This window comes from Lissotriton helveticus, chromosome 4_1 (assembly GCF_964261635.1).
Source record: "Lissotriton helveticus chromosome 4_1, aLisHel1.1, whole genome shotgun sequence".
Classification (NCBI taxonomy): Eukaryota; Metazoa; Chordata; class Amphibia; order Caudata; family Salamandridae; genus Lissotriton; species Lissotriton helveticus.
In genome coordinates this window covers 589,221,581-589,245,077 of record NC_136063.1, presented here as the reverse complement: position 1 = coordinate 589,245,077, position 23,497 = coordinate 589,221,581, and the positions used below count along the sequence as shown (strand labels likewise).

Genomic DNA, 23,497 nt, shown 5'->3' with positions numbered 1-23,497 from the left:
TTTGAGCAATTGATGGCACTTTTTCCTCAAACTGCCTTGGTATATTCAAATATATGCCAAAGACAGAAATGGAAGTGGTCCAACGAATTTTGTCCACAAATTGAGAAATCGAGGAAGCATGTAAATAAGTCTGTTTCAGCTTACATGAGAGACCATGGAATGGGCTCCATCTACAACAATAACTTGCGTTACTACATGCAAGATATCTACAGAGGAGATATAGTTCACTTCTCAGATGAGGGGAACAGAGTTTTCATCCTGAATTTAAGACTATGTATTGGTACCTACTTATAAGTACCTAAATGTACCACAGACCCAAAAGCTCTTCTCAGAGCTACCCTAACTATGATCACTATAAACAAATTTTAAATGTAACTTATTTTTTACTAATTTTCATGATTTACGCTTTCCGGAGCGCTACCCGGTTCGCGCACCGGACGCTAACCGCGCGAAAATTTGAAAAAAAAAAGGTTTTTTTCGCACATATGGGCCTCCTCAGCCACCCTCAGAAAACCTAGGGGGTCAGGATACGTCTACCGTGCCCCCTTCTACCCATTCTGAACATTATTTGCCCTCCATCTTGTATCTCAATTCTACTGAAACACAAAATGGAGGACTCCCGAAACGCTGCCGGTTCGCGTACCGGGGCGCGCACCGGGAAGCGCTCGCTTAAAAAAGGTGGGAAAGTAATTTACAGAAAAACCACTGGAGACACTTTCACCAAATATAGATTAGCTCATACTACATACCAATCCCTACCATTTTCACAAATTTGGTTGGAATTCCATTTAACCATTTAGCCTGTAGACCTCTCTAAATTCCCTGAGGTAAATTACTTCACAAAACACATCTGAAGTGTTGGAATTCATAACCAATTAAAATGTTACTTTCATTTTCTACTTTTTTTACCTGACATTTGAATGGTTATGTACCTGAATACATATAAAGAAAGAGAGAGAAACACAGCCATTTTGACTACTACTTACTGAAGTACATTTCAAGAGCATTTTCACCTCTCTGTAAAGTAAGTTGATTATTTCTGTTACCATACACTACCCAAAGTTAACTTCACTGTTAAAAAATCAGAACTACCTGTCTGAACTTAAACCCTACAGTGCCCTAACTCTTCTGATATAGTTATTTTTTATGGAATTTACAGCAAAAAATGGAAGGGGAGCACGAAAATATCAATGTTTCCTTCGACATTACAGCTGAGGAGATTTTAAATGAAGAATTTTTAGATGAAGATTTTATGGATCAGTCTTTGGATGAACAATTTATTGAATGCTTACAAGACATAGAAACATGCATGTTTGAGGAGATTCCAGATGATGTAATGCTGGAAGTTTTATTGAACTATGAAAATTCTGACCAATAAATTTTTATTTAATAAATAAAAATTGTTTGAGACATTATGCAAAAAAATGGAAGGGGAGCACGAAAATATCAATGTTTCCTTCGACATTACATCTGAGGAGATTTTAAATGAAGCATTTTTAGATGAAGATTTATGGATCAGTCTTTGGATGAACAATTTATTGAATGCTTACAAGACATAGAAACATGCATGTTTGAGGAGATTCCAGATGATGTAATGCTGGAAGTTTTATTGAACTATGAAAATTCTGACCAATAAATTTTTATTTAATAATTAAAAATTGTTTGAGACATTATTCATTTTTATATCTAATTCATGAAGTACAACCAAAATAAATAAATACATAAAAAAAAAAAAAAAAAAACGAACAATCAATAAAAAAAAACAAAAAAAACCCAACAAAACGAACAATCATTAAACATACAATATTTGAAAAGTCTATCATTCTTTTTTCCTCATAGTACGCTCCCCGGACCGCTTTCCGGTGCGCGTACCGGGCGCACCCCACGCAAAAAAAACGAGGGGGTCAGGGAGGATCTACTATACCCCTTATGGTCATTTCCCCCTTTGTTTGGCCTCCTCTTGTCTCTCGATCCTACCGAGAGACAAGATGGCGGCCGCTCCGGACTGTTTAGAATGTTGACAGACACCGGAGAGCCAATCAGCTTCACGAAGTTCCGTTACGCATCAGGTACGCGAACCGGAGCGCTACCCGGAGCGCTGTTACAGATATATATATTTTTTTGAACGTTAATTTCTCAAAATCAACTGGAGCGCATATATTGAGACCTAGCAAAGGCACATCGGGCTACCAGTCCCTACAATTTTGCCAAGTTTCGTTCAAATCCATTCAGCCGTTCGGGCTAAAAGTGAAGCCAACCGCCCTAAGGAAATTAACAGGGACAGACTAATTTGCATACAGCCAGGTTCTGAAACTGGGATGGTGCAATGAGCTAAAAAACGGTGTTGGATCTAGCCCTGATCTCTTGACTGGGTGAGAGTACTCTGCTTAATTCAGAGACTCTGTCCTTCACCACCCCTTGTTGTAAATAATTTTGTCCACCCTAAGCGTGGAAGGGTATACTCAGATGTGAGTCCCTTGCTCATTGCACCATCAGGATTCAAGCAAGCCGGGCCGAAGACGGCTGAAATGCCAGAAACCGGTCCCCGGAAGCTTGTTTCCTTCCCAGTGAAAGAATTGGCTTTTGTAGTCTGGTCTGCCCTGTTCCGATGATGCACTGGGCCAGGGACAGACTAATTTGCATACAGCCAGGTTCTGAAACTGGGATGGTGCAATGAGCTGAAAAACGGTGTTGGATCTAGCCCTGATCTCTTGACTGGGTGAGAGTACTCTGCTTAATTCAGAGACTCTGTCCATCACCACCCCTTGTTGTAAATAATTTTGTCCACCCTAAGCGTGGAAGGGTATACTCAGATGTGAGTCCCTTGCTCATTGCACCATCAGGATTCAAGCAAGCCGGGCCGAAGACGGCTGAAATGCCAGAAACCGGTCCCCGGAAGCTTGTTTCCTTCCCAGTGTAAGAATTGGCTTTTGTAGTCTGGTCTGCCCTGTTCCGATGATGCACTGGGCCAGGGACAAACTAATTTGCATACAGCCAGGTTCTGAAACTGGGATGGTGCAATGAGCTAAAAAACGGTGTTGGATCTAGCCCTGATCTCTTGACTGGGTGAGAGTACTCTGCTTAATTCAGAGACTCTGTCCATCACCACCCCTTGTTGTAAATAATTTTGTCCACCCTAAGCGTGGAAGGGTATACTCAGATGTGAGTCCCTTGCTCATTGCACCATCAGGATTCAAGCAAGCCGGGCCGAAGACGGCTGAAATGCCAGAAACCGGTCCCCGGAAGCTTGTTTCCTTCCCAGTGTAAGAATTGGCTTTTGTAGTCTGGTCTGCCCTGTTCCGATGATGCACTGGGCCAGGGACAGACTAATTTGCATACAGCCAGGTTCTGAAACTGGGATGGTGCAATGAGCTAAAAAACGGTGTTGGATCTAGCCCTGATCTCTTGACTGGGTGAGAGTACTCTGCTTAATTCAGAGACTCTGTCCATCACCACCCCTTGTTGTAAATAATTTTGTCCACCCTAAGCGTGGAAGGGTATACTCAGATGTGAGTCCCTTGCTCATTGCACCATCAGGATTCAAGCAAGCCGGGCCGAAGACGGCTGAAATGCCAGAAACCGGTCCCCGGAAGCTTGTTTCCTTCCCAGTGTAAGAATTGGCTTTTGTAGTCTGGTCTGCCCTGTTCCGATGATGCACTGGGCCAGGGACAGACTAATTTGCATACAGCCAGGTTATGAAACTGGGATGGTGCAATGAGCTAAAAAACGGTGTTGGATCTAGCCCTGATCTCTTGACTGGGTGAGAGTACTCTGCTTAATTCAGAGACTCTGTCCATCACCACCCCTTGTTGTAAATAATTTTGTCCACCCTAAGCGTGGAAGGGTATACTCAGATGTGAGTCCCTTGCTCATTGCACCATCAGGATTCAAGCAAGCCGGGCCGAAGACGGCTGAAATGCCAGAAACCGGTCCCCGGAAGCTTGTTTCCTTCCCAGTGTAAGAATTGGCTTTTGTAGTCTGGTCTGCCCTGTTCCGATGATGCACTGGGCCAGGGACAGACTAATTTGCATACAGCCAGGTTCTGAAACTGGGATGGTGCAATGAGCTAAAAAACGGTGTTGGATCTAGCCCTGATCTCTTGACTGGGTGAGAGTACTCTGCTTAATTCAGAGACTCTGTCCATCACCACCCCTTGTTGTAAATAATTTTGTCCACCCTAAGCGTGGAAGGGTATACTCAGATGTGAGTCCCTTGCTCATTGCACCATCAGGATTCAAGCAAGCCGGGCCGAAGACGGCTGAAATGCCAGAAACCGGTCCCCGGAAGCTTGTTTCCTTCCCAGTGTAAGAATTGGCTTTTGTAGTCTGGTCTGCCCTGTTCCGATGATGCACTGGGCCAGGGACAGACTAATTTGCATACAGCCAGGTTCTGAAACTGGGATGGTGCAATGAGCTAAAAAACGGTGTTGGATCTAGCCCTGATCTCTTGACTGGGTGAGAGTACTCTGCTTAATTCAGAGACTCTGTCCATCACCACCCCTTGTTGTAAATAATTTTGTCCACCCTAAGCGTGGAAGGGTATACTCAGATGTGAGTCCCTTGCTCATTGCACCATCAGGATTCAAGCAAGCCGGGCCGAAGACGGCTGAAATGCCAGAAACCGGTCCCCGGAAGCTTGTTTCCTTCCCAGTGTAAGAATTGGCTTTTGTAGTCTGGTCTGCCCTGTTCCGATGATGCACTGGGCCAGGGACAGACTAATTTGCATACAGCCAGGTTCTGAAACTGGGATGGTGCAATGAGCTAAAAAACGGTGTTGGATCTAGCCCTGATCTCTTGACTGGGTGAGAGTACTCTGCTTAATTCAGAGACTCTGTCCATCACCACCCCTTGTTGTAAATAATTTTGTCCACCCTAAGCGTGGAAGGGTATACTCAGATGTGAGTCCCTTGCTCATTGCACCATCAGGATTCAAGCAAGCCGGGCCGAAGACGGCTGAAATGCCAGAAACCGGTCCCCGGAAGCTTGTTTCCTTCCCAGTGTAAGAATTGGCTTTTGTAGTCTGGTCTGCCCTGTTCCGATGATGCACTGGGCCAGGGACAGACTAATTTGCATACAGCCAGGTTCTGAAACTGGGATGGTGCAATGAGCTAAAAAACGGTGTTGGATCTAGCCCTGATCTCTTGACTGGGTGAGAGTACTCTGCTTAATTCAGAGACTCTGTCCATCACCACCCCTTGTTGTAAATAATTTTGTCCACCCTAAGCGTGGAAGGGTATACTCAGATGTGAGTCCCTTGCTCATTGCACCATCAGGATTCAAGCAAGCCGAGCCGAAGACGGCTGAAATGCCAGAAACCGGTCCCCGGAAGCTTGTTTCCTTCCCAGTGTAAGAATTGGCTTTTGTAGTCTGGTCTGCCCTGTTCCGATGATGCACTGGGCCAGGGACAGACTAATTTGCATACAGCCAGGTTCTGAAACTGGGATGGTGCAATGAGCTAAAAAACGGTGTTGGATCTAGCCCTGATCTCTTGACTGGGTGAGAGTACTCTGCTTAATATAGAGACTCTGTCCATCACCACCCCTTGTTGTAAATAATTTTGTCCACCCTAAGCGTGGAAGGGTATACTCAGATGTGAGTCCCTTGCTCATTGCACCATCAGGATTCAAGCAAGCCGGGCCGAAGACGGCTGAAATGCCAGAAACCGGTCCCCGGAAGCTTGTTTCCTTCCCAGTGTAAGAATTGGCTTTTGTAGTCTGGTCTGCCCTGTTCCGATGATGCACTGGGCCAGGGACAGACTAATTTGCATACAGCCAGGTTCTGAAACTGGGATGGTGCAATGAGCTAAAAAACGGTGTTGGATCTAGCCCTGATCTCTTGACTGGGTGAGAGTACTCTGCTTAATTCAGAGACTCTGTCCATCACCACCCCTTGTTGTAAATAATTGTGTCCACCCTAAGCGGGGAAGGGTATACTCAGATGTGAGTCCCTTGCTCATTGCACCATCAGGATTCAAGCAAGCCGGGCCGAAGACGGCTGAAATGCCAGAAACCGGTCCCCGGAAGCTTGTTTCCTTCCCAGTGTAAGAATTGGCTTTTGTAGTCTGGTCTGCCCTGTTCCGATGATGCACTGGGCCAGGGACAGACTAATTTGCATACAGCCAGGTTCTGAAACTGGGATGGTGCAATGAGCTAAAAAACGGTGTTGGATCTAGCCCTGATCTCTTGACTGGGTGAGAGTACTCTGCTTAATTCAGAGACTCTGTCCATCACCACCCCTTGTTGTAAATAATTTTGTCCACCCTAAGCGTGGAAGGGTATACTCAGATGTGAGTCCCTTGCTCATTGCACCATCAGGATTCAAGCAAGCCGGGCCGAAGACGGCTGAAATGCCAGAAACCGGTCCCCAGAAGCTTGTTTCCTTCCCAGTGTAAGAATTGGCTTTTGTAGTCTGGTCTGCCCTGTTCCGATGATGCACTGGGCCAGGGACAGACTAATTTGCATACAGCCAGGTTCTGAAACTGGGATGGTGCAATGAGCTAAAAAACGGTGTTGGATCTAGCCCTGATCTCTTGACTGGGTGAGAGTACTCTGCTTAATTCAGAGACTCTGTCCATCACCACCCCTTGTTGTAAATAATTTTGTCCACCCTAAGCGTGGAAGGGTATACTCAGATGTGAGTCCCTTGCTCATTGCACCATCAGGATTCAAGCAAGCCGGGCCGAAGACGGCTGAAATGCCAGAAACCGGTCCCCGGAAGCTTGTTTCCTTCCCAGTGTAAGAATTGGCTTTTGTAGTCTGGTCTGCCCTGTTCCGATGATGCACTGGGCCAGGGACAGACTAATTTGCATACAGCCAGGTTCTGAAACTGGGATGGTGCAATGAGCTAAAAAACGGTGTTGGATCTAGCCCTGATCTCTTGACTGGGTGAGAGTACTCTGCTTAATTCAGAGACTCTGTCCATCACCACCCCTTGTTGTAAATAATTTTGTCCACCCTAAGCGTGGAAGGGTATACTCAGATGTGAGTCCCTTGCTCATTGCACCATCAGGATTCAAGCAAGCCGGGCCGAAGACGGCTGAAATGCCAGAAACCGGTCCCCGGAAGCTTGTTTCCTTCCCAGTGTAAGAATTGGCTTTTGTAGTCTGGTCTGCCCTGTTCCGATGATGCACTGGGCCAGGGACAGACTAATTTGCATACAGCCAGGTTCTGAAACTGGGATGGTGCAATGAGCTAAAAAACGGTGTTGGATCTAGCCCTGATCTCTTGACTGGGTGAGAGTACTCTGCTTAATTCAGAGACTCTGTCCATCACCACCCCTTGTTGTAAATAATTTTGTCCACCCTAAGCGTGGAAGGGTATACTCAGATGTGAGTCCCTTGCTCATTGCACCATCAGGATTCAAGCAAGCCGGGCCGAAGACGGCTGAAATGCCAGAAGCCGGTCCCCGGAAGCTTGTTTCCTTCCCAGTGTAAGAATTGGCTTTTGTAGTCTGGTCTGCCCTGTTCCGATGATGCACTGGGCCAGGGACAGACTAATTTGCATACAGCCAGGTTCTGAAACTGGGATGGTGCAATGAGCTAAAAAACGGTGTTGGATCTAGCCCTGATCTCTTGACTGGGTGAGAGTACTCTGCTTAATTCAGAGACTCTGTCCATCACCACCCCTTGTTGTAAATAATTTTGTCCACCCTAAGCGTGGAAGGGTATACTCAGATGTGAGTCCCTTGCTCATTGCACCATCAGGATTCAAGCAAGCCGGGCCGAAGACGGCTGAAATGCCAGAAACCGGTCCCCGGAAGCTTGTTTCCTTCCCAGTGTAAGAATTGGCTTTTGTAGTCTGGTCTGCCCTGTTCCGATGATGCACTGGGCCAGGGACAGACTAATTTGCATACAGCCAGGTTCTGAAACTGGGATGGTGCAATGAGCTAAAAAACGGTGTTGGATCTAGCCCTGATCTCTTGACTGGGTGAGAGTACTCTGCTTAATTCAGAGACTCTGTCCATCACCACCCCTTGTTGTAAATAATTTTGTCCACCCTAAGCGTGGAAGGGTATACTCAGATGTGAGTCCCTTGCTCATTGCACCATCAGGATTCAAGCAAGCCGAGCCGAAGACGGCTGAAATGCCAGAAACCGGTCCCCGGAAGCTTGTTTCCTTCCCAGTGTAAGAATTGGCTTTTGTAGTCTGGTCTGCCCTGTTCCGATGATGCACTGGGCCAGGGACAGACTAATTTGCATACAGCCAGGTTCTGAAACTGGGATGGTGCAATGAGCTAAAAAACGGTGTTGGATCTAGCCCTGATCTCTTGACTGGGTGAGAGTACTCTGCTTAATTCAGAGACTCTGTCCATCACCACCCCTTGTTGTAAATAATTTTGTCCACCCTAAGCGTGGAAGGGTATACTCAGATGTGAGTCCCTTGCTCATTGCACCATCAGGATTCAAGCAAGCCGGGCCGAAGACGGCTGAAATGCCAGAAACCGGTCCCCGGAAGCTTGTTTCCTTCCCAGTGTAAGAATTGGCTTTTGTAGTCTGGTCTGCCCTGTTCCGATGATGCACTGGGCCAGGGACAGACTAATTTGCATACAGCCAGGTTCTGAAACTGGGATGGTGCAATGAGCTAAAAAACGGTGTTGGATCTAGCCCTGATCTCTTGACTGGGTGAGAGTACTCTGCTTAATTCAGAGACTCTGTCCATCACCACCCCTTGTTGTAAATAATTTTGTCCACCCTAAGCGTGGAAGGGTATACTCAGATGTGAGTCCCTTGCTCATTGCACCATCAGGATTCAAGCAAGCCGGGCCGAAGACGGCTGAAATGCCAGAAACCGGTCCCCGGAAGCTTGTTTCCTTCCCAGTGTAAGAATTGGCTTTTGTAGTCTGGTCTGCCCTGTTCCGATGATGCACTGGGCCAGGGACAGACTAATTTGCATACAGCCAGGTTCTGAAACTGGGATGGTGCAATGAGCTAAAAAACGGTGTTGGATCTAGCCCTGATCTCTTGACTGGGTGAGAGTACTCTGCTTAATTCAGAGACTCTGTCCATCACCACCCCTTGTTGTAAATAATTTTGTCCACCCTAAGCGTGGAAGGGTATACTCAGATGTGAGTCCCTTGCTCATTGCACCATCAGGATTCAAGCAAGCCGGGCCGAAGACGGCTGAAATGCCAGAAACCGGTCCCCGGAAGCTTGTTTCCTTCCCAGTGTAAGAATTGGCTTTTGTAGTCTGGTCTGCCCTGTTCCGATGATGCACTGGGCCAGGGACAGACTAATTTGCATACAGCCAGGTTCTGAAACTGGGATGGTGCAATGAGCTAAAAAACGGTGTTGGATCTAGCCCTGATCTCTTGACTGGGTGAGAGTACTCTGCTTAATTCAGAGACTCTGTCCATCACCACCCCTTGTTGTAAATAATTTTGTCCACCCTAAGCGTGGAAGGGTATACTCAGATGTGAGTCCCTTGCTCATTGCACCATCAGGATTCAAGCAAGCCGGGCCGAAGACGGCTGAAATGCCAGAAACCGGTCCCCGGAAGCTTGTTTCCTTCCCAGTGTAAGAATTGGCTTTTGTAGTCTGGTCTGCCCTGTTCCGATGATGCACTGGGCCAGGGACAGACTAATTTGCATACAGCCAGGTTCTGAAACTGGGATGGTGCAATGAGCTAAAAAACGGTGTTGGATCTAGCCCTGATCTCTTGACTGGGTGAGAGTACTCTGCTTAATTCAGAGACTCTGTCCATCACCACCCCTTGTTGTAAATAATTTTGTCCACCTTAAGCGTGGAAGGGTATACTCAGATGTGAGTCCCTTGCTCATTGCACCATCAGGATTCAAGCAAGCCGGGCCGAAGACGGCTGAAATGCCAGAAACCGGTCCCCGGAAGCTTGTTTCCTTCCCAGTGTAAGAATTGGCTTTTGTAGTCTGGTCTGCCCTGTTCCGATGATGCACTGGGCCAGGGACAGACTAATTTGCATACAGCCAGGTTCTGAAACTGGGATGGTGCAATGAGCTAAAAAACGGTGTTGGATCTAGCCCTGATCTCTTGACTGGGTGAGAGTACTCTGCTTAATTCAGAGACTCTGTCCATCACCACCCCTTGTTGTAAATAATTTTGTCCACCCTAAGCGTGGAAGGGTATACTCAGATGTGAGTCCCTTGCTCATTGCACCATCAGGATTCAAGCAAGCCGGGCCGAAGACGGCTGAAATGCCAGAAACCGGTCCCCGGAAGCTTGTTTCCTTCCCAGTGTAAGAATTGGCTTTTGTAGTCTGGTCTGCCCTGTTCCGATGATGCACTGGGCCAGGGACAGACTAATTTGCATACAGCCAGGTTCTGAAACTGGGATGGTGCAATGAGCTAAAAAACGGTGTTGGATCTAGCCCTGATCTCTTGACTGGGTGAGAGTACTCTGCTTAATTCAGAGACTCTGTCCATCACCACCCCTTGTTGTAAATAATTTTGTCCACCCTAAGCGTGGAAGGGTATACTCAGATGTGAGTCCCTTGCTCATTGCACCATCAGGATTCAAGCAAGCCGGGCCGAAGACGGCTGAAATGCCAGAAACCGGTCCCCGGAAGCTTGTTTCCTTCCCAGTGTAAGAATTGGCTTTTGTAGTCTGGTCTGCCCTGTTCCGATGATGCACTGGGCCAGGGACAGACTAATTTGCATACAGCCAGGTTCTGAAACTGGGATGGTGCAATGAGCTAAAAAACGGTGTTGGATCTAGCCCTGATCTCTTGACTGGGTGAGAGTACTCTGCTTAATTCAGAGACTCTGTCCATCACCACCCCTTGTTGTAAATAATTTTGTCCACCCTAAGCGTGGAAGGGTATACTCAGATGTGAGTCCCTTGTTCATTGCACCATCAGGATTCAAGCAATCCGGGCCGAAGACGGCTGAAATGCCAGAAACCGGTCCCCGGAAGCTTGTTTCCTTCCCAGTGTAAGAATTGGCTTTTGTAGTCTGGTCTGCCCTGTTCCGATGATGCACTGGGCCAGGGACAGACTAATTTGCATACAGCCAGGTTCTGAAACTGGGATGGTGCAATGAGCTAAAAAACGGTGTTGGATCTAGCCCTGATCTCTTGACTGGGTGAGAGTACTCTGCTTAATTCAGAAACTCTGTCCATCACCACCCCTTGTTGTAAATAGTTTCAGAACTACAGGCTCCGTGGCTGGCTCAGATGATATTCATTCATTTATTGTAGATTATTTATTTAACTCCAACATCCCGCTTTAGCGTTGTTTCAGGGCGCTATAGAATCAAACTGAGTCTTCTCAAAGTTCACGACTACAAATAGCAAGAAAACGATAAGAGTGTTCACAGAAGGTTGAAATACAGCTACATGTGTGCAAAAAGAGCGCAATCGTATAAACTGCCCGTTGAGTTATTTAATGACAGGTTTACACGGAAAATGTAAAAACAATATAAAACAGGGCCGGCCTGCGTGTTTTGCTGTTGCATCGCAGCACTGATGCTGATAAATATTTTATTTTTCCGTCTCATGATCTCCAGCTGGATACACGATGCCAGGACAACAAAAACAAGACAAAAGTAACCGGACTCCCGCTGCACTCAGGCCTGCGGGAGGAGCGTGACAGGGAGCTTGCTGCTGTTCGGGGACGGAGCAACAGGTAAGGGGGTTGTTTCTGCTGCGCCCTTCTTTCTACACCCAAAACTAGCAGCTTGGGAATTTCCTTCATGGATGCACGTCCACCTTTGAGAGTAACTGTGTCATAAAATGTCGCTTAAATGTTAAAGCCACATGGTAATTTGTCTCAATGTTATAGTGACTTATTTTTTACCGTACACTGATGCAGTCGGCAAGGAAAACACCCCTCAAACGAAATTGGCTAATAGCAGTGTATTCAAGAATTGGTTACTGTGTAAACTTTGTCGGGCTTGTTGAAATTAGCCGAACAGCTTTCTTCCGGTACTGCATTTCGTGCTCAAATTCTACATAGCAGCGAGTGTAAACGCAGCCAGAAAGGCGAACAGGTTCTCTGTTACCGACAGGTTTCTATATGTCACTGGAGCTGGGCTACATGCATGTGTGGGCGCCCTGTGCTCGGGGGCTGCATAAGCGGCCTTCAATCCGTGATGATGTGTTATGTCCTTCTCTTGCTAAGTCCTCTTCTTAATGCTTTGATGTTTTCGGACTAAGGACTGTGTTGTTTGTTTTAAATAATAAGAAAAACAATAATGTCATATTTAAGCTACATATAATTAGTATGTGGGAACCTTCATGTATGGATGTAACAGTTGACGTTTCACAGAACGAAAGATGAAAACGTTCAGGGCGAGGACAGACAGACATTGCACCATTCCCCACTTAAGACTTCGTTGAGATGCCTCTGGGAGACATGACCTTTAGCCTTTTGACATATGATTTTCCATTGCACTGCTTCCCCTCAACAGAAGTCATTTTGTTGATTTGGTATACCCTAGTTGTGTATGATATGTATATTCAATGTAGCATAGACTTCTACATCTTAGATCCACGAGAACTGTAGCATTCCAGCAGACATCTCTTTCCCCAGAAGACCTATATGAGTCATGACAACAGGTATCCACTAGACGAGCGGTTCCTAATCTTTTGTCTTCCGTGGACCTTCATTGACTCACTACTGGAAGCCTGGGACCCTCAACTAAGCAATTTCTATGATATGAACCTCAACACACTGTAGAAAAGCATGCATTTATCAAACAGATAGAGAAATTGTCGACATTATTTAAAATCACAAATATACGCACAAGTGAAAATTTGTATTTTAGTGGGAAAGTTGGAGCTTCTCAAAATCTAGTTGTTTCTCTAAAATACGAAGCCACATTTTTTACTCTAGCATTTCGCTCTGTCTTTTGTGCTCTGAGCGAATGCTTTTTGTCAGTGCATACAAATTGCTGCATCGATTGAGGCCACTGATAGTCCATACTAAATGCTGTTTGCTGTACTTGTGCTGCTCCCACAAATCAAGATAATGTTATCAACTTAATTTTTTGCTTTCAATTTAGAATTTATATATATATATACAGAATTGTTTTTAAACATTCCGTTTTCAATTTAGCTTTTTATATTTCAACTTTATTAAACTGCTAATATAAGTTCATTTTATAAACAGCAGCGGACCCCTCAACAGGCACCGTGAACCCCCAGGAGTCCTCAGATCACAAGTTAGGAATCTGCACTGGACCTCATCCACAACAGTTCGTTGAAGTAACCCTTACCTGGTCACCATCTAACCTAAGGTTCATTCACATTAGTCTATCACACAGAACCATGGCCTTCTTGAGTCATCTTGACTAAAACCCAAGATCAGGCAAAACGAGCTCCAAAGGAGCGCGGATTATGAACAACAATAATAAACAGAACTTCTGTAGCGAGCACTACTTGTCAAACATTTCTTGGTGCTGGTCTTGCTTAACAAAACAAACGTATTTTAAACTTCAGCCGGAACATAGCAAGAGTGGGTGTGAGCCAGAAACAAAGGGGATATCATTCAACAGGGAGGATGCTTGTACTAGAAAAGCTTCACTACCTTAGGTTATAAAATGAAATTTACAAACTACTAGTACTTGATTTTTACTCTGCAGGTTTAGTGTTTAGGAGACATAGATGCAACCTGGAAATAAGGTACTGAGGACTTTATGATTAAAACACTTGAAGGTGAGGCAGGAAATGGTCAATTAGCGGGAGCCGATGTGATACACTGCGTTATTGAGTAATTTTCTTAGTCCTGCTGTGGCTTCAACAGTTTAATTTTATACTCTTTGGTACTGATCCACCAGAGATTGACAGAGTCTGGAATGTAGTGCATTGCAGAAATGTGGTCGAGAATTTAAGAACGTCCCAACTGCTGTAGCACAATGGTTGTATGTCAAAATGTTGACCATTAAAATAATGTGATGCTGAAATCTCATAATAAGAATATCAACAACTAAAATATCAAGTTTAGATACATTTACCTTAAAGTACCAAAATATGGACTACCACAATATTGGCAATATACTAATAAGGACATATATGTAATTGTAAATACTAATATGTTAATTTAGAATAAAATAAAAGTTCAACTATTTGAAAAAGATAAAATATTTGAATACATAAATACGATTAAAAATAATATCTATAGATTAATCTAAGTAATATTGAAATTGCATTATTGTTAATAAAAATGCATATAACTGTAAACAATCTTCAACAATTAATAAAAGAAATACCGAACCTTAATATATGAACAACATTGTGAAAATGATGCAAAAAAACGAATTCTTAAATGAGAAAACATGACAATAATTTATTTTAAATATAACCAGCAATATAAACTTGTAGGATGAATAACTCAAACAAAAAAATAGAGCCATAATAATAATTTATTAAAACCTTTTATTCTTTGAAAATATATAGCAAAAGTCAAACATTTTTAAATGCTATAAAACCAAAAAATAGAAAATAAATATAAAAAGGAAGAACACTCTAACGAAGGGTCTTTTAATTTTTCGTTGGTTAAGAGCCAATGACTAGAAGAAAACCAGCCTACACGTGTCTCGTCGCATGTAGAAAATTTTCTGCGACTTCCTCAGGGCTGTATACAGAAGATGAATGTCTTGGTCGTCGCTCAGCCGGTGATAATTCCAACCCGGCTGGGATAGAACATTCAGGTAAACTTGGGTCGCTCAAAGGGTATCAGACTTGCGGTGAAAACGAACAACCGACATGTTATGACACATATCTGGACTGGTTGAATACAATTGTTAGGTCGCAAATATATAAAAGTCAATGTGGACGAGCATGGTAACTGTATCCTGTGTAGCGCTGCGCCGTGAGGGAGATTTGCTAGTGGAAAGGATAATTCCAAGGACGTGGGTGATCTTAAGGCGAGTGCACCAAGGAACCCTCACGATGGATCACTGTGTTCCGCGTTATGGATACCCAAATATAAAAAGGAAACCAGAAAAAAATTCAAACAAAATAAATTAACATAATAAAAAATGAATATTTAACCTACTTAAAATATCTAAAGCAAATTCCAGACACAAGCAACTTGTAATTAACTCCAGTCCTAGATTCATTACAAAAAATACTAATACAAAAACAATTGAAACACACCATTTTAACTCCATTCCCACAAATATCAGGGAAATTAATTCATTTCGGGCGAGGGGTCAGATATAGGGACCTATTACGATGTCAGTTGGAGTTTCCTCCGACCAACACCATGGGGGAAACAGGACCAACCAACCTTTAGTCGGTGTTGCAGACTGCCTAATTATGATGCAACCACACATGGTGCGCATCACATTCTCCCATTTCTCTAATGGAGCTTGTGTTGCACCTGTTAACCGGCCGTAACACAAGCTACCATAGAGAAATGGGAGATTGTGGTAATCCCTGCACCCCATGCATGCACCTCAAGCAGCCTGCCACGGGGTGCAGGGATTAACAGGGGGCACTATAGGTGTCCCCTGGCCTCTAACCGGAGGCGGAGAGGGAAAGGGGGTCCTACTAGAGGCCCCCATACTCGCTTTCCAACAGGATTTCTTTATAAGAAAGGCCGGCATGGAAACCCTCTGGAAAACAAGTGTCGTAATCCGGACGGCGTAAACCACCATCCATATGGTTTATGGTATGGTTCCAAGTGGCCGACGGGCTCCTTGAGCACCTCAAAAACCAGCTGGAATGACCAGGCAGCTTTAATTCCAACCAGTTGTAAAGTAATCAGCCGGTCGAAAGTGAAGCTGATGATGTCGGTCGTAAAGCCTCCGACCTAAGGTCAGAGGCTTTACGACTGACATCGTAATAGGCCCCTTCGTATTCTTACTCTAGTCCAATAAATACTGGGGAAAGAGCATTCATCGGGGGAGTGAGGGAAAGAGATGGATAGCTTGGCTTACATATCCTATTAAAACTCCAATGTGTATACATTATGTTTTTGTATTGTATTGTAACCTGTGTATAACCAATACTACCCTATGTGGGGTACTTAAATGCTTATCAATGCAGATAGCAAGATATACAATGTAGGATGTCTGGTTGGAAGAGGATTGTTTTTATTTTGAGGCTAAGTGGGTGCTGTTTTCATGATGTGTACAGTGACCAACAAGATTCAGTTACCGTGTTAAGTGATGCAGCACCTGGTGTTGCGATGGATGAACGTATGTGAGGGGCAGTCATACTATTTATAATTGTAATAAGGACTAAAGTACAGCTTAGGAGCAGTCTGGCCATATGAACAGTGTGATGTTCTTTGTGTGTATACCAAAAAGAGGGAGATAATCAGAGAAGGTCCAGTAAACCAAAGGGCAACATTTGCCAGACTGGGATGGCATTGAATGAGTATAAAGAAGACGAAAAAAGGTCCAGAATTTAAATTGGTGATATGAGCAACAGACATACACTTTAAAAGCAATGATACTGCTAATCAAATACACCCCATGAATTAAGAAAGACATTGAAGAGCATACAAAGCTGGTAACCTGAAAGAAACTGCACAATCTTTAAAAGGAAAAATCATTGAGGAAAGTACATACACCTAGGGGCTAAAATCAAATATTCTAACCGCTGACCAATAAATGTATAACAGTATTTATATTTGCTAAAGCACTCAAATAACTTACATGAAATCTTTAAATTAAAAAAGACTAATATTAAAGGTAAAATATAATTTACAAATAGCTTAGACAGCTCAATTTTCTTTTTAACGAAGAAATAAATGTGAAAAACGTTTCCAAAATAAATAAAATGTATTATACATTTATTAAAACTAAATGCTAGTTATACACTCAAATAACATAACATTCCGAGGGAAAACGGGGTAAATGGAGGCACCACAGATATCAACTGGTACACCAATTTCCCCCTTAGTTCACAGTCAGACGGACGTTTTAGCAGCTACAAATTCCGTCTTAGTGGACAATTCCAGCGATGATATTACACTGGCGGACATTGGCACACTTTTTAGGTCCTTACTTAGCCCCCTCGAAGCCCGCCTGATTAAGATCGAAGCTAGGTTAGTCATTATTGAAAAATCTACTGTGCAACTAGCTGACTCGATGAAACCCGAACTCAATGGAGCTAAAGGAACCAAAGGGGGCCCCGATCCAAAGCTCAATAAGGGTAGTGATCCTACCTCAGGCCCAAATAAAAAGCTAATTACTATTGATTCTCAAAATTCACAACCCAACCCAAATAAGACATTGCAACTCCCGACTAGTCCCATCATAAATACTGCTCCTTCAAAAACTCAGCAGATACCAAATTTAGCTCCAACCACTAGACCCACACCCAAAGATTCAGCCCCTATCCCGACTGACACTAAGGGTGATTCAACATTTCCGGGAGAAAAACACCATCTCATTCGAAAACCCAAACCTGTCAACCTCCCTCCCGAGGCATCCCCCTACACATTGACTCTGGCAGGGGTACCCGAATTAAAATCTATGGTAACCGAATCAATTTCTTTACTTAGGAACAAGGTCATTAGCTGGTTATCCGTAAATAGACCACTTCCGAGAGGTACAACCAGTGACATTTCCATGGTGAGGCGGGTTCCATGGGTGGGATATTCTAGAAAATCAATTAGGGGTGACTGTATTTTGGTCACTTTCGGAGAGTCGGGCACAGATGCTTATATTTGTGACTTGGCTTCCGACGACCAAGGCAGTAACATCCAAGCCCTTCCCCTCTCATTCTTTTATCCCTCAAGTTTATATAATTTGGAGGATCAGAGATGGGGGCAACATCAAGAGTTGTTGGACGATTGGGAGAGTTGTCGCAGGGAGAGAAGCGCTTTATCACATCACAGGGGAAGACCCTTTGACCACTTCTCACCATACGGTGAGGAGGAGGGTTGGGATACTATTACCAGGAGGAGGGGTGGGGACCGAGGAATCGCGAGAGGGATTCCGGGGCCCCATAGAATGCACTACCCAGCCCATTTTCCCACCCACAACAGATACAGCACCCTGGAAAGTGTGGATTGACGCTCCGAGATTCAGGGGAGTGAACTTCCCGTACCCCACTGGATAGGGAATGGCACAACCCCGGAACAAACACCACACACAAGGGCTCAAAACGAACCAACACCGAGTCTAGCTCTGGAGCCTAGTCTAGTGGTCTTAAATGAGACCTACCCCAACACAAGATTCACTCTGAGGCTTTCGCCCCCTTCCCAGATGGCCACCCTGGAGACTAGTGGTGGCAACACTACCGACAATGGTCCATCTATCACTAAATCACATCCCATGACTCTGATTTCATGGAATGTCGCTGGATTGGCCAGTAAAATTGATTGTCCTGAGTGGGTTGCTTTCATTAATACAAAAAACATACTACTCTTCCAAGAGACTTGGGCCCGCGAGGAACTCCCATTTCAGGGATATGCAATATTCTCTAAACCTGCCAAGTGGGGGGGAAGGGGCAGGCCATCGGGAGGACTGGCAACTTGGGTAGCATCGGACCTAGGATGCCAGGCTAGCTGCCTGGAGACAGACTCCGATGATATTCTAGCCGTCCTATTAGAGTGGCCAAATTCTACCAAACTGGTCATTGTAAATGTATATTCAAGACCGGTACCCATGTCAAGAGAATCTAAGACTATAGAGGAACTCTCTGCGTTCCTAGATGGCATCCCATGGGAACTTCACTGCCTGGTGGGAGGCGATCTGAACTCCCAGTTTGAACCACTATCAGGCCTACGAGATGGCCCCTCCCTCGAGGAAGATTCTTTTTGGTTCGTCCCGGCGACGGTGGCGCCCCCTCCCAGAGCCTGGTCTCCCCTTGCCTTGCAGATAACAGCCCTTACCCTAAATCAGGGTCTGAGGGCTTGTAACGGGCGCTGTAAATCAGACACGCCAAGTATCTGCACCTTCAACAAATCTGGTAGCGAATCGAGACTGGACTATATCCTCGTCAAACTATCAATGTGGCCACAAATAGTTGACTTTAAAGTCATTGAGAGATGGGATAGTGACCACAACGCCCTGGAAGTTCTTTATGTCTTACTGGGGAATGAAGATATCCTGCTTGGTCCAAACAAAGACAAGTCAGGTCTTCTACTAGAAAACAACCGTAGAAAAGTCAGGTGGGAGAAATTGGCTACTAGCGTTGAGAAGTTATCAAAATTATATGCAAGAATTATCCCGCTCTTAGAGAGGGCTTTCGAGATAGGGATGAATGTTGGAGAAGGGGCAAATAGAGAAATGTTGGCCCAGACCCATGCAGAATTAATCAGTTCCCTCGAGCTGGATTTATTTTCAAAAGCAGGGGCAAAAAAAGGACCAACACTTAAGAAGACCTGGTATAACGCCTCCTGCAGGGACTCAAAAACCAAATTGCTACTTGCAATTAAGGGACGCAAAAGCAGGGAGGAAATTCAATCGATGAGAAGGTCCTATAGGAAGCTTTTGCTGGACGCTAGGGCCGAGTGGGACCAACAATATTGGGAAAACCTAGCAACGTCACTTGCCATCAGAGACTCGTGTAAATTCTGGCGAATAGTATCCAATGGATCAGAGGACCTATCTTCAGCAATAGAGCCTAACATAGCTCCCAGCTTATGGCAGAGTTACTTCCAGGCATTGTATTCATTGGAGGAAGGGTCTCCAAACGTAACAAACCGCACGATAGTGCTAGATCCAACTGGAGACCCCTTCACTGAAAAAGAGGTGAGGGTGGCTATAGCTGGGTTGGCTGCAGGGAAAGCCCCTGGCCTTGATGAGGTACCCGGGGACCTATACAAGCAGGAACCAGGGATATGGGCCCCTTACCTCACGATGATATTTAACGCTGTCCTGGGGGGAATGGAGGTGCCGGATACTTGGCTGGGAGCAGAAGTGGTTCCTATTTTCAAAAAGGGTTCCCCACTGCTCCCAGCCAACTATCGCCCGATCAGTCTCATTGACATATCCCAAAAGCTTTTTGGAAGACTGATCCTGGACCGGCTACAGAACTGGATAGAGGAGACGAGTATCCTGACTCCCTACCAGGCGGGCTTTAGACAGGGGGTCTCCACTACAGATCAAATTTTTAGACTGAACCTTTTATATTGGAGGACAGCACTAATTGAGGGCGGCACCTTGTATACTATTTTTGTAGACCTGCGTGCCGCCTTCGATTTGGTACCTAGAGTAAAACTGTGGAAAGTCCTGGAGGAGATGAATGTTCCGGGTGACATCTTGGCAATCCTGATGAGACTACACCATAACAACTATGCCCGCGTTAGGTGTGGCAGAGGTGGCAATCTTACCGAAAGGTTCCCCGTTCGCAGAGGGGTGAGACAGGGTTGTGTGCTTGCATCGACCCTGTTTTGCCTCTTCGTGAACGGGGTAATTGCTCACCTGACCAGGATTCCCAACACTGATGCCCCAAAACTGACTGGCAGCAGGGTGCCCGCAATTATGTTTGCTGACGACACCCTGCTGCTGTCCAAATCCCCAATGGGCTTACAATGTGTCTTGGACGGGTTTATGCAGTTCTGCTCAGAGCGGGGACTCGAAATTAACCCACAGAAAACAAAATATATGATTCTCAATCCTAAGCCCTACAACCGCCCACCGCCCAAGCTGGGAACAGTTCAACTGGAACGGGTACAGACAATTGAATATTTGGGGATCACTCTCAATGAAAACTTAACGTGGTCGGCCCACCAGTCAAAAGTTAACATCAAATTGGCACAGTTGGTGGGTGGTACTATGAGACTAGTGAACAAATCTCCCTGCCGGCCACTTACCCCCATTATTCACATCTACAAAGCACAGGCCCGAGGGGGTGTAACGTACGGGGGCGAGCTGTGGGGCCATATCTCATCACCTAAATTATTAACTATTGAGAACAAATTTCTGAGACAGATTGTTGCCCTTCCACAGAGTACTCCATTACTCCCTCTCAGGCTGGATATGGGCCTTCGGCCAATAATGGAGGAGCTGGGGCTCAAACCCTTAGCATTCTGGCGGCGTCTATGGAGCAGTCCAGACCTTTCAAATTATAGAGCAGAGTTACAGGAATTCTTACAGTTACCCAATGCCACAAGAATACCTTGGTTGACTTACATCAAGAGAACTTTTGAGGCAATTGGACTCTCTGAACTATGGCTGGACCCAGCAAATATTTGTACTAAGATCCCCAAAAAGGTACTCGCGAGAGCTTAGTACGATCACATGCTCCTAAGAACGACTGAAGGTACCCGTGATGGATCATTATCAAACCAGTTCATTAAAATCAAATATTCTTACCAACTAGAAACTGTCCTAGATGCCATGACTCCGGCACTAACCAGAAAATTATTCCTCCAATGGAGATATGGGACTCTCCCCTTGGCTTCATTTACAGCATCATGGTCTTGTCGCTCCTCTTCAGAAACTTGCCCAGTATGTGCCCACCCAAAGGAAAACGATGTTCATGTGGTATTCTTTTGCCGGGCCTACGAGAGGAGCAGGAACTACTGGCTAGTCCCCCTGCTCAGAAATTTGGGGTTCAGAACTTTTTTACCAGCGTACAGAGTCTTAAAGACAGATTTAACTCCCACCATTGTTTTTGCACTATCTACATTTTTAACTTCAATGTGGTATGTTCGATCCCGTTGTATAAAGAGACTTGGAGATTCGGGACAGACTTGAATTATCGGCACATTCTTTTCCGTATTCTTTTAACAAACTTTTGATCACTAATGTTGTTTAATGCGTTTTTAAACTTTTCACATGTGTAATGTATATCTTTTATGATCAAGTGATCGAAATAAAGATTTTTCGTACTCGTACTCGTACATAACTAAAAGCTAATATAGAAATTGAAATCCCAATTAAAAAAAAACATTTCAATTAAATGCATTTACATTTAAATAAATCATAATAATACATTTGTAAAATGTACTGTTATTAGTGTTATACTCAAATTGTAAGTGATTGTTTCACATGAATAAATTAATCATTTTAAAATAATCACTACCACTCACAACCCTAAAGAAACAAACAAACCTAAAAAAAGCAATACAAACAGTTATTCCCATTACAATGTAAGGCCAATAAATTAGAAATAAATATCTAAATAAATAACTACAAATGTTAAAAAAAGTCATTTTATTTTTAAATTAATTATTATATAATGCTACAAAATCCAATCCTCTCACTGTATTATTTTCATACAAATAAAACATGTAATAAAAAAATTAAATAATTGTAAAATATAAACATGCTAAAAATTCTGTTACAAACTAACATAAATAATAGTGTCATCATTTAACATCAATTGACATATATTTTGAACAAAACACTAATGTCCCAAACCCAAATAAACTCATTATTACAAAATTATGCCATGAAAAAAATAAAAATATTTAACATGTACTTTTAGAACATGCTACCTACCCAATCAATCCCCAATACAACCCTCAACCTAAAAGAAGTAACACAATAATTTAAAAAGTAACAAGTTGCAATCTCTCCAGACCTTTGCAATCTGTCTTATTTATGGACAAGGCAGAAGGACTCATATTACTCATTAGAGGCGTGGACTTTGTTGGTGTCTAGTGGAACAGTAGACCCAGTTCAAATCACTATGTTTAGTTCATCAAGCCAGAAATAAACTTGCCTACAGATATCTCCACAACCAATTTCACCAGTTTGCTTTCTCTCAGGCTCTCCGCTTAATGGCAAATAATAAGCTGCCATTGGCCCATCTTAAAAAAACATGTTGTGGTGGCCAAGTCTTTAGTCGGCTTACCTCCAAGCTTAACAATGACCTTCCACGTTCTCTTAAACAGATAGAACAGCATTTTACTTTTAGAAAACAACTGAAAACCTTCCTCTTTAAGTGAAGCAGTGTTCTAGCCTCTGTCCCACTGCTGGAGAAATGTTAATATTTGAACTTGGTTAGACACCTACAAACAACTCAAGTTTCAATGCAAGGTGGAGATCGGCAACCGGCAGAAACTCACCTTATACATCTTCAATGACAATAGACCTGACCCAACTGTAAACCTTTTAGTCAACACAACTGTGATGATCGAAACCAACAAACTGAAATAAGGAGTGTCTGACTTCAGATTCCAACTCTATTTTTCAGATGTCCTATGAATTAATGTACAATTTGCCTACCTCTTCTTAACCCGATACCACTTGCCTCTTTCATCCCCACAGACAACTCTCCTACTTACTCAGGCCGTAACATTTTTACCTTCTACTCCATCACAGACAGTATGCTCTAAAAATGTATAAGACATTCTTCAGCTATTCATATACATGCACATCCCACTCGACCAACTCTAACTACACTTTGGCTGTAGTGAGCTCTATTGGCTATCCCTTTGCTGTGCAATGTCAGAAACAATCCGCAAGAATACATACATTCATTAATTTATTTATTATTTTCTCTTATTAGTTATTTCTGTAATCTTTTTTTTAAATTATGTAAATTTATTTTTTTTGTAAATGGTAAACACACCATAGTTTTCTCTTTGTCCATATAAACAATACAGATCATAAATAATACAATAATTTCATATTCAATTCATATTCAATATTGTTATTTTGATGTAACTTTTTTGTGCC

General features: G+C 43.8%; 1 protein-coding gene across 2 annotated transcripts in view; it reads left to right on the top strand.

The window, feature by feature from the left end:
• DNAJC5B (DnaJ heat shock protein family (Hsp40) member C5 beta) overlaps nucleotides 1–23,497 on the top strand; it is a 530,315-nt gene that overhangs the window by 226,832 nt on the left and 279,986 nt on the right. Inside the window, exon 2 of one of the 2 annotated variants that reach the window (XM_078687231.1) lies at nucleotides 11,471–11,589. The exons of the other annotated variant lie outside the window; for it this stretch is intronic. The gene's annotated coding sequence lies outside the window, so the exon portion shown is untranslated. The remainder of the gene's footprint in view (nucleotides 1–11,470; nucleotides 11,590–23,497) is intronic. 2 annotated transcript variants of the gene reach the window in all.